The following is an 11,651-nucleotide window of genomic DNA, read 5'->3' as shown; positions in this document are numbered from 1 at the left end:
TTTCCACTTGTCAGGGTTGCAGAACTGTGATCTTCACTGAGTTATTTCTTAAACAGGAGTAACCATCTTCTGGGCACATATGAGACTGCTTCTCTTTTCTTAAATGAGCAGTTGTAAGTGGTCTTACTCATTTAAAAACCACTTATGTTGTGTCTCTCCTATGATAAGGATAATACAACATAGAAGAGCATCTCAATCTCTTTCTAGAGACTACTTCCCTAGTCCTGTCTTTCCATGATGTCAATCTTCAGATATTCTATCTTCAGTCTTTATTTTTCTTCTTCTGATTCAATATTTACTGCTTTCAGTATATAGCTCTCTGACATCATGTGTCATGATGTCACCAGTTTTAGTTTCATTTTTGCAAAAACCTCTTGCCTTTTCCAAAAACCATTCCAAATAACAACCATAACAACCTCTGATCTCATCTGTTCCAAGAGGCTTAAGTGGTTAGTTCCAGAAGTCTAATGATCACAAGCAAAACCAGTTTTGTTTAAAACAGATGGGCTCCTTCAGCACTTATTTACTTAAACTCTTCAATTTTTAATAAAGCAAACACTCCATTGTTCTTGAATCAATTAAAATCCACTTTTGTTCAATTAGCTCTGCCTTTCTAGATGTTGTCCCCAAATATGAACACTTTTCTGAGTTCAATGGTGTATCTGTAACTGTACTGCATGTGACCCTGTACCAGCCCACAACTTACTAAGAATACATATACAATATTTTAACTCTATAATTTACTTTACTAAGACATTTTGATATGAAATATAGCTTAACAATAACCCAAGTATTAATATTAACACAGGTCATTAGTAATCCCTGTAGTTTCTTAATTCAACTGGATTGGAACAGATTGCAGGTCAGTGAGAGCTGGAGGAAGTATGTAACAGGAGAATTTCCAACCCATTCTTCCTCAGTGGAAAACAAGAGGGCAATCAAAAGTCTCACCCAATTCCCCATGATTTCAGAAGTGACGTGAAAGCTCCTGGTTGAATTGGGCTGTGCTGATACAGTGGGCTGTTGAGCACAGATATGGTGTGGATTCTGAGTTTGTCCTCCCTCTGCTGGCTTTGACACAGGACATCCAGCTAACAGGTACCTCCAGCTGTTTATTGTACACAAAGAGCGGTGGTACTGGCATGCCATTTCGCAGGAGCCCATTGTTCCAGCCTTCCTCATCAGTTATCACCTCACCCCCCCACCCACCTATTGCACTCTCCTTCCCCACCAGCAACATCTGTGCTCCAGTTTTCTCTTCTAATGAAACCATAGACCATATTAATGTTCAAGGTAAATGTCCTGAAAACCATTTTCCTGCAGTTGTTCCCCAAGTGTAACTTAAGTTCCAATTTGGCAGAATTGAGAGCATTCATGCTGGTGAGCTGTAAAGTTACGGGTACAAGTCCAACTACCAACTTTATCAAACAATCTGAGCAGATATTTCAATCCCAAGGAGAGCCTCCAACAATTCTGATTGTATAAGGTCCCTTGGCATTACTGGACTCAAAGTAAATTCTCCCAGTGTCCTGGCCAACATTCCTCCCTCAACCAGCAGTGCTCAATAAAAGATCAAATTACTTAGCCATTTACTAGTTTGCTGCTGTGGGTCTTGACTGTCTGGCTGCTTAATTTAATAGCGTAACAACATTGATCCATCATTTCAAAGGAATCCATTCACTACAAATCAATAGCCACCGATATTTACAACATAGTTTTCCCCCAGGCCACATAATCCGTCCTTCAAATATAAAACAGCATTGCATTATATTTAAATATATTTTATTGAATAATCATGTTTTCTACTGAACTTTATTTAGCTCTCGCCTCAGCTAGACACCATGAAGCTCAACAGACCAAATGGCTTAGGTCGGTCAAACCGCTTCCCTTCCCTCATCCTTGCTCCACCTCTCTTCCAGACAAACTGGCTGAAATAAGCATCTAAACAAGCCATTGGGAGGAAAATCAACTTCTCACCATGGGTAAAATGCAAGGTGCTCAATCCCTACAATAAAGTTTTCTGGTTGAATTTTCACAACCATCACAAAATCTAAACTGACACAACAGTACAGTATTAAGGGTATTTATACTGGACAATGGAAATTTACTTCCTGAACACTGCATTTTATGGATTTTGGGCTGTTGATCGACAATCACCTTAAACTTTTCCCATCACATTCCATTTTTTTTTTTAAATACAAGGTATTTTTGTGATTTCCTTTCATATTTTAAGTCTACATCAATCATACAAAACTATGAAGTGTAACAGGTCATTGAAAATTCATTTTCTGCATTTGGACTTTGACCTCTTCCCTGCTGATCTTGGTGCAGTCAGTGGTGAACATGGAGAAAGGTTTCACCACGACATTGCAACCATGGAAAAGTGGCCTCAGGGCAACTGGAGTCCATCAATGCTGACCAACTGTTGCTGGCACATTGACACGAGAAGCATCGGATGCTGGGTACAAATGAAAATCAGCGGCAAATATTTTTAGGTCAATTGAATTAATGCAATGTGTTAGCATTATTAGGCAATTAAACATGCTAAATTCAATAAAAATTAATTTAACATTTCTCCAACTTCCTACATGATACAGCAAATCTGAAATTATCTTTGTGTTCAGCTTGACGTTGTCCATCATAATCCCAATTTTTCTTTTCAAGGAGGCAAACCTTTTGAAAAAATTTGTTGTCCAGAGTCATCAGAGATCCCAGCTTTGAGATGAAATTGTATGCATTCCTGTTGGTTCATGTCAAGAATAGAGATTGTGCAGATCAGTCCGAAGCCCAGGTGTGCCCTGGCATCCTGAACAAATTATTTCATATCACAATACCAAAAACAAATGATCCAATCATTCAGTATACCTGCCATCATTCATTCCATGTCTACAACTTATCATATGGGAGAGGTTTTGAAACATTCCTAAATTATGTGAGAAAGTATTATAGAACTACAAGTCTTTTTTTTTTTTGCAAGCTTTCAACTTCTTTTCATGCAACCTGGCTCCTTAGTCAGCTTCCCTTATGGCCCATTCAGTCAAGTAAAGCAAGCATTGGGATAGACTGGAGATGAACAGGAGTGAATGGTCACTCTGAACTGAACAATTTGATAATAGTTAAGGCTGCAGTCGCAGGAAACCAATTGGTATCATTGCTCTGGAATAGAGAGAGGAAAATCAACTAGTCTTACAGCAAAAAGGTTCTCAATTGGTCAGGCAGAATCTATGGAGGAAAGAGATAGATGACTTTGTGACCCAGCTGAAGGACTGAGTGTAAAGGGAAGATTGTCATTTTCTTATATTTCTAGTGTCAGATTGTAATCTAATAACCCTGTTGAAAATGGCTATGATTAGATTTTGAGAAAGATTACTGCATTTGAGGGCTGTCAAATCGCCAAGCCTCTCACATTTTTTTCCCTCTCCAATTTAGAGATGCAGCCCAGAAACAGACCATAAGATTGTGCTGCCCAGAAACATCCATGTGACCAATTCACCTACCAACCTCTATGTCTTTGAAGGGTGGGAAGAAACAGGAGCCCCCGGAGGAAACTCACGCTGACACAAGGAGAACATACAAACTCCTTCCAGGCAAGAGCAGATTCACACCCAGGTCGCTGCCGCTGTAACAGCGTTGGGCTAATCGCTACATTAACCATGCTGCTGTAAGTATAGGCAACTGGAATGAGTATCAGAGACTACCTGGTGCCTATGGAGAGGCATATTGTTATGTAGCAACAGCTGGTTCCTCAAGGAGAAAATGAAGGAAGCATGGAAGCAAAATAAAATTAAGATTCAATTGATCTATATTGAAAGGAGAGTGACAGAGCTTCAGAGTCCAAATGTTGTGAGAAAGATCAAGTTCCGATGTGTGTTAGTATGACGATGGAAACAGAGTGAGAATGCAGGGAGGAAGATGCAGGTCAATGTGTAAAAAGCTTTGGAAAAAGATACAATGCGCACTTTACATCCAGGTTAAATCTCATGACAATAACTAACAAGATGCAACACATGGGGAGTGAAAATCCTTCAAAATTCTTTCCAAGTCTCACGCAGTTAATCAAGCAGAGAAAGTAAACTCTAGCATTACATCCTTCACGCCTTGAAAAATGTACACACCAGTGCATATCAGCCCTTTGATTTCTGTTCACTTCTAGTGACTTCACTGGAAAAGCAGTGGTGTTAGTACTATTGTCCAAGTTTTTTTTTCAAATCAGGATTGGTAGAAATATGCAAAACATTCCTTTGGGGGAAAATCTCCATCTGGAATGAATTAGAGAGAGTCTGGAACCATGAGAAGTGGAACTGGGAACTACGGGGCCTTGGATAGTGAGGAGAAAGAAATGGAAATTTCTGCGATGTAACAAAAGCCCGGAAAATCTAAACTGTTGAGCTACTGCTATAGTTGATTCACTTCAGGCAAGAAATTCATTAGCTGTAAAATTGTATTCAATTGTCAAGTTTTTTTTTAAATCAGAATTCACAAAATATCATGATTCCAAAGCATTTCCAATATATGGATTTTAATTGCTTTGTAACAATGTGTGTATCAATAAAAGTCTAAGATCTTTAAAACTTCAATTAACAAATAAGAAACACTAAGTTACACCAATCAAGCAATCTGTTCAAAATAAATCTGCTAGCGAACAATTTTTAATCACAAGATATTTGCCTGTACAAGAGAAACTAGAGATGAAAGGTGGAAAACATTTTGCTGTATCTTTGTCAAAACTTTTTTTTTGTTCATGCCAAATTGTTTGTTTGTTTTATTTTAAATGGCAATTCTGAACGAGAATTGCTTTCAACTTCTTGTCATTAGTTCTATTCTTGTTGGATTCAGTCTTGGATTAGTTTTTAGTTATTAACTGGTTAAGAGTGAGCTGAGAAAGACTATCGTACTAATACTCCTCCTTTCTCTAGCTACAATTCCATATGCAAACTTATTTAATGGTTAGGGTCAAACGCACAAATATCACCTGCCTCTATTTAGTGGTCTCATGAAAATTGCCCCTTCCCACAACCATCTCATAACAGGTGCAGGAAATGTTACAGAGATGATATTTCTAATGATATTGTTTTAATCATTTGTTATAACAGTCAATTAAGGAACATAAGAGTCAGTTAATGCAACCTGTGACAAGCATTGAAAAAAAATCAATAACTGCAGCTGCTGGAAATCAGAAATAAATACAGAAAGTGCTTGAATCACTCAGGCAGCATCTGTGGACAAAGTAAAAACACTCTCCGTCCAGATGGCATCAACATCAATTTTTCTGGTTTCTGCTAGCCTACTCCCCAAAATGTTGGTAAAGTATTTTTGCTACATAAAAAAATGTGCTGTTTGACCAGCTGCGTTTCTCCAGCGTTGCATTTTACTTCCATCACAACACCTGCAGACTCATGTTTTACTAAAGTAATTTTTTTAGGTTTTTGTTTAAGTTTCTGATTCTTTCACTAACTTCAACATCAGTTGGAAGAAAGTGAAACCAGCTCAGGCACCTTGCTACCTTCAGCAAAACAAATCATCAATGTCTAAAAGTTAGGCCTTATTATCCAAGGTTCTCCTACCTTCCATCTCTATCCTTCCTCCTCACTCAGGCCTTGCCAGTCCTAAACTCAGACCAGCTGCTCTTTAAATGAGTCGTGGGCTTGCATGATAACAGCTACTCTCTTTAGCTCCTGCCTCATCATGGCATAATTTGCTTTCCCCCGATTTTGAATTCCCCACGAAGTCCAGGCTTATTCATAACTATTTTGAAACTTAAGGAATTGTGAGCACTAATCCCAAAATGCACTCCCTCCAAAACTCCAGTCACCTCAGCAGGCACCTTTCCAACTCAAGATCTAGTACAGAGTTTCTCAGCCTTTTTTTCCCACTCACATACCAGTGAGTGGAAAAGTATTCCCTATGCCATGGGTGCTCTGTGATTAGGAAGGGATTACTTAAGGTGGTATGTAGGTAGAAAGAAAAAGTTTGAAAACCACTGTTTTAATTGAACCTAATTGACTCATTAGGTGCATAGTCTCATAACTCCAAAGGAAATGGGCCAATGACAATTTTTCTCAAGCAAAATATTTCAGTTACAATTGTGTCCTGAACAGTGATTCTCAACCATACCACTTTAAGTGGTATGTGAGTGGAAAGAAAAAGGTTGAGAATCACTGATTTCCTAAGATCCATTACCTGGCAGGACTATCTACATACTTCTTCAAGAAACACTCCTGGTCACACCTGACAAATTCTGCTCCATCTAACACTCAGCCATTAAAGTGATCCAAGTCAATATTGGGGAAATTGCCCCTTATGTATAGGTGAGTGTTAGAATCTACAGTGCACTCCATAATGTTGGGGACAAAGACACATTTTTACTTTATTTGTCCCTGTGCTCCACAGTTTTAAATTTGGAATCAAACAATTCACATGTAACTAAAATGCAAATTCCAAATTTTATTCAAGGTTATTTGCATACATTTTGGTTTGACTATGCAGAAATTACAACATTTTTTATGCATAGTCCTCTCATTTCAGGGCACCAAAATGTTTGAGATATTTGGCTTCACAGGTGTTTGTACTCAGGTAAATTTAATTGCTTCATTGGTGCAGGTATAAAAGAGCTTGGCTTGCTTCTAAGCTTTTGATCATCTTTGAAGTTTGTAGTTGCCACTTCTCAACATGAGGACCAGAATTGTGCCAACGAAAGTCGAAAAAGCCATGATGAGGCTGACAAACAAAAAATAAAACAGTACGAGAATTGCCCAAACCTTAAGATTACTAAAATCAACAATTTGGACCATCATTAAGAAGAAAGAATATACTGGTGAGCTCAGTAATCGCAAAGGGACTGATATTCGAAGGAAGACCTCCTCTGCCGACGACAGAATAATTTACATCATAATGAAGAAAATCTCCAAACATCTGCCTGACATATCAGAAACACACTTCAGGAGGCATGTGTGGATGTGTCAATGACCACTGTTCAAAGGAGAATTCATGAATAGAAATACAGAGGCTACACTGCAAGATGCAAAACGTGGCAAAAGTGGGATGCTTTGGATCTTGGGCACCCCCACACTTTGCTCTTGCCATCACTCTGATACAGGTTCATCTTGTTCTCATCTGTCAACAAGATCTTTTTCTGCAGGCTCTTATAAATACTATTTAGCACACTGTAATCTCGCCATCCTGTTTCCATGGCTAACTAATGGTTTGCATCTTGCAGTGTAGCCTCTGTATTTCTTTTCATTAAGTCTTTTGTGAACGGTAGGTGTCCCAGCACACAAGATGGTGGTTGTGCGTGGTGATCCCACAAGGACCACACCAACTAAATGGCCTTTCTCCCCGGGCTGCAGACCGCATGGCGGGAAATCAGCGGTCGGTAAGCCATGATGTAATTTCCACCAGAACGGCAGGGCAATAGGCCCAGCAGGCCTACACAAGGCAGGGCAAAGCACTCAATAAACCATGTGTGAGTGTCTTACTTCTGCGCCTTGCTGTAGTATGTGCTAAACTGGGACCTAACTGGTCCATATGATATTTTGAACCCAACGATGGAAGAACAAGCAGCACTCCACACATTTTCACTGAAACTGCTGACATTCTGGACTTCGCAGCCGCTGGTGTGGTTCGAACAGGCCGAGGCCCAGTTCCAGCTACGACAAATCACAGCCAACGCCACAAGACGCTACTATATGGTGAGCTTGCTCAACCAGGACACAGCCTCCGGGATCTTTGATTTTCTCTGGCAGCCTCCAGAGCAAAGCAAACATGTGGCCCGAAGAGAGCTTTTAATCCACACTTTTGGGCTCTCAAAACTCAAGCACGGGGATGCGCATGGATGGTTTGGGGGGGGGGACAGGGCCCCTTCCCCCCTCATGAGCGACATGTTAGTTTTAACTGATGGGCACAAACCTTGCCTGGTATTTGATCAGATCTTCCTGGAGCAACTACTGAAGGAGATCCAACTGCTGCTCACTGAGGATATCAGTGACCCCAGGAAGGTCACAGCACAAGTGGACGTGTTCTGGGGAGCAAAAAGAGACACAAGCATCATGGTGGAACAAGTCGCAAGTCCTCGCATGCAGCAGACGACTAGACTGCCAACAGCTGACCAACAGGCCAATGGACCCCCTGCCCTGGTGAGCAGTACTGTTTCTATCGCCAGTGATGGAGTTCAGAAACCTGTTAATGCTGCCCTCCTCGCCGCGTATTCCAGGGGAACACCGTGGCCAACTATCGCTAGTGGCTGCGGCAGGCAGCCAACGAGACAGCCTCTTCCACATGTCAGGGCGATGGTTCTTCGTCAACCTGGGGACCGAGGTGTGAAAAATAGCCCATGACACCCATAAATGGGAAGCCGGGCCCATCCCTGAGGACAGCAAACAATTCCAATGTAAGAATTTTCGGTAGCCACACCTCACCACTTTGCTTCGGGGTCAGCCAGTTCATGTGGACATTCAACCTGGAGGCAATGTAATAACCAGTCCTGAGGGCGGACTTCCTCCAGGCTCACTGCCTGTTAGTAGTCCTCAAGGGGCGGCAGGTAGTACACACGAAGACTTTCCAAACCATTTCCCTGGGGGAGGGCAAGCTACCCGCACCCCCCTCCCCCCACCTACATTCCGTCTCCGCCGCTGACAAGTTCGCACGCATCCTGGTAGAATTTCCCTCCATCATCATGCCACAGTTTATCTCATTAGAACTGAAACACCAGATACAGCACCACATTTTCTCTTCATGCCAGGGCACACCACCTCCCCCCACCCCCAAGAAACTCAACCCCACAAAGGAAGAGTTCAAAAGATGGAAGAGCTGGAAATCATGCGGCGGTCCAACAGTTCCTGGGCATCCCTCCTGCATATGGTAACAAAGGCCATGTGGGGATTATTGCCGCCTTAATGAGGCAGGTATCCTGTGCCCCACATACAGGCCTTTACTGCGAACTTGCAGGGGGACGGATATTTTCCAAGGTCGACCTCATCAGGGGCTATCGCCAGATCCTGGTCCACCCTGAGGACATTGCTAAAAATCGCCATCATCACACCCTTTGGATTATTTGAGTTCTTTAGGATGCTCTTCAGGCTATAAAATGCAGCTTAGAGATTCCACCTCAGTGAATTTGACCTGACCATCAACCTGGTCAAATGCTAGTTCAGACAAGAGACAATAGACTTCCTGGGCCACAGAATTAATAGACACAGGGTGACACCTCTGCCCGAAAAGGTAGAGGCCATCAGGCACTTCACCAAGCTATATACGGTGAAGAGCCTCCAGAAATTGGTCGGTATGATTAACTTCTATCACCAGCTTCATACCAGCGGCAGCCCACTTCTTGCACCCATTATTCTCGCTCATGGCAGGGAAAAAGAGAGGTCAAGTGGGACAAAGAAGCATCGGAAGCTTTCCAGTAGGCCAAAGATGCTCTGGCCAATGCCACGCTTCTTGTGCATCCACGGACAGACACCCTGACCACCCACACGGTGGACACATCCAACAAAGCAGTCGGAGGGGGTAATTGAGCAATAGGTTGATGGACAATAGCAGCCCCTGGCCTTCTTCTGCAAGCACCTCCGGCCCTGCGAGCTCAAGTACAGTGCCTTTGACAGTGAATTCCTGGTATTGTACCTAGCGGTCTGACATTTTAGGTATTTTCTGGAGTGAATGTGAGTCAAGGTGTTTACGGATCACAAGTCATTGACTTTTCCCTTTAATAAAGTGTTGGACCCATGGGCAACCAGGCAGGAAAGGCACCTGCCTTACGTATCTGAGTTCACCACAGATATCGAGCATATCACCGGAAAGGCCAACATGGTGGCCAACACATTATCTCGGCCGACAATCCAGGCAATACAGACTCTGTCCCGGGGATCAATTACACGGCCCTGGCCCAGGCACAGCAGACGGACCCAACATCCCTGCATACAGGACAGCAGTGACAGGGCTCAAGCTAGAAAACATCTGCGTCAGCCCCAGCAACCAGACTCTCCTTTGTGACATTTCGACTGAAAAGCCTGGCCCCATCGTCATGGAGATGACCAGTGTTTGAAGCAGTGCACAACCTGATGCACCCAGACATCAGGACCACCGTCAAGATGGTGACAGCAGGTTCATTTGGCATAGCCTTCAGAAGCAGGTCAGTCAATGGGCCAAAACCTGCACACACTGCCAGTCATCATCACCCCCCACCCCCCCCAACCCCAGCCATTTGAGCCCATACGACGGAGGTTCAGTCATGTGTACATAGACATTGTGTGGCCCCTGCTGGTGTCATGGGAGGCACGGTACCTGTTGACGATGGTAGACCATTTCACAAGGTGGCCAGAGGCAATCCCGCTGGCAGAGCCTCAACAAAGGCCTGCGCCAGCGCCCTAATAAATACATGGGTGGCATGGTTCTGAGTTCCAGACCATCTGACATCAGACAGGGGTGCACAATTCAACTCAGGCTTCTGGGCAGCCCTAGCCAGCCTCCTGGGAACCCAGCTCCACCACACCACAGCTTACCATCCCCAGGCCAACAGGTTGATGGAGAGGTTCATCAGGTCCTGATGGCCCGGCTCAAGGGACTGAATTGGACTGATGAACCTCTGTGGGTCCTCCTGGGGATCTGTACTGCACAAAAGGAGGTTTTTAACACCTCGGCAACAGAAATGGAGCATGGCACACCCCTAGTCATCCCAGGGACACAGATGAATCCACAGTGGCAACACTTGAAAGATTGAGGGCATGACTGGGCACGCTGGCCCCGGCACAGCCCTCACTGAACAGCCAGCCCAAAATGGTCATCCTCAGAGACCTGAAAATTTGCAAGTACATTTTCATACGACAGGGAGCACACTAGGTGCTGCTTCAGCGGCCATATGAGGGGCCCTACCGGGTGGTCAGGCACCACAGGACCACATGTGTTTTGGATATTGGTGGCAAGGAAGAGACGTTTACTATTGACCGTCTCAAACCAGCACATTTGGACAACAGTCAACCAATCACCCCACCACCCCCGTGCTCTAAAGACTGACCAAAACCAGAGACAGTGCCCAGACTGCTGGTTCTTGGGGTGGGGGGGGGGGGGTGGCAGCCTGCTACCCAATAGGCATCCCGGCACACAAGATGGTGGTCGAACGCGGCAATTCCACAAGGACCACGCCAACTAAATGGACTTTCTCCCCAGCTTGCAGATCGTGCGGCAGGAAATGATGAGCACTGGCAGGAAAGCCGACCAATTGATGGTCGGCAAGCGCATGACATCAGAAGCAGTGGGACAACTAGGGCCAGCAGGCCAATATAAGGCAGGGCAAACCATTCAATAAAGCAGTATTGACTGTACTTACCGTGTGTAGGTGTCTTACTTCTATGCTCTGCTGCAACATGTGCTACAGTGGCATCTAGACCTCTTTCCTGATAGCAGCATTGAGAACAGAGCATGTGCTGGGGGGTGTAGATGCTTGATGATGACGCTGCTCTCTGACAGCAGCGTTCCCTGTAGATGTTCTTAATGGTGATGAGGGAGTTGCCAGTGATGTCTACTACCTTTTGCAGGGCTTTCCACTCATGCAGAATCTAGGGACATTTCAAGTCAAGTTTATTGTCATCTGATTGTACAAGTACAATCTGATGAAACAATGTTCTCCAGTCCTCAGAGCAAAACATGCAGACACACAA

At 43.8% G+C, this 11,651-nt stretch overlaps 1 long non-coding RNA gene across 1 annotated transcript; it reads left to right on the top strand.

Annotated features, from left to right (window-relative positions):
* The first annotated feature begins 10,003 nt into the window (after nt 1–10,003).
* On the top strand, nt 10,004–11,315 carry LOC138741914 (uncharacterized). The gene is made up of 2 exons (XR_011343877.1): nt 10,004–10,126; nt 11,161–11,315. It is a non-coding gene; the product is annotated as an uncharacterized lncRNA (long non-coding RNA).
* Nucleotides 11,316–11,651: the final 336 nt, after the last annotated feature.

Source organism: Narcine bancroftii, chromosome 8 (assembly GCF_036971445.1).
Source record: "Narcine bancroftii isolate sNarBan1 chromosome 8, sNarBan1.hap1, whole genome shotgun sequence".
Taxonomy (NCBI): Eukaryota; Metazoa; Chordata; class Chondrichthyes; order Torpediniformes; family Narcinidae; genus Narcine; species Narcine bancroftii.
The sequence above is the reverse complement of the archived record's forward strand: the minus strand, read 5'-3'. Positions and strand labels throughout refer to the sequence as shown.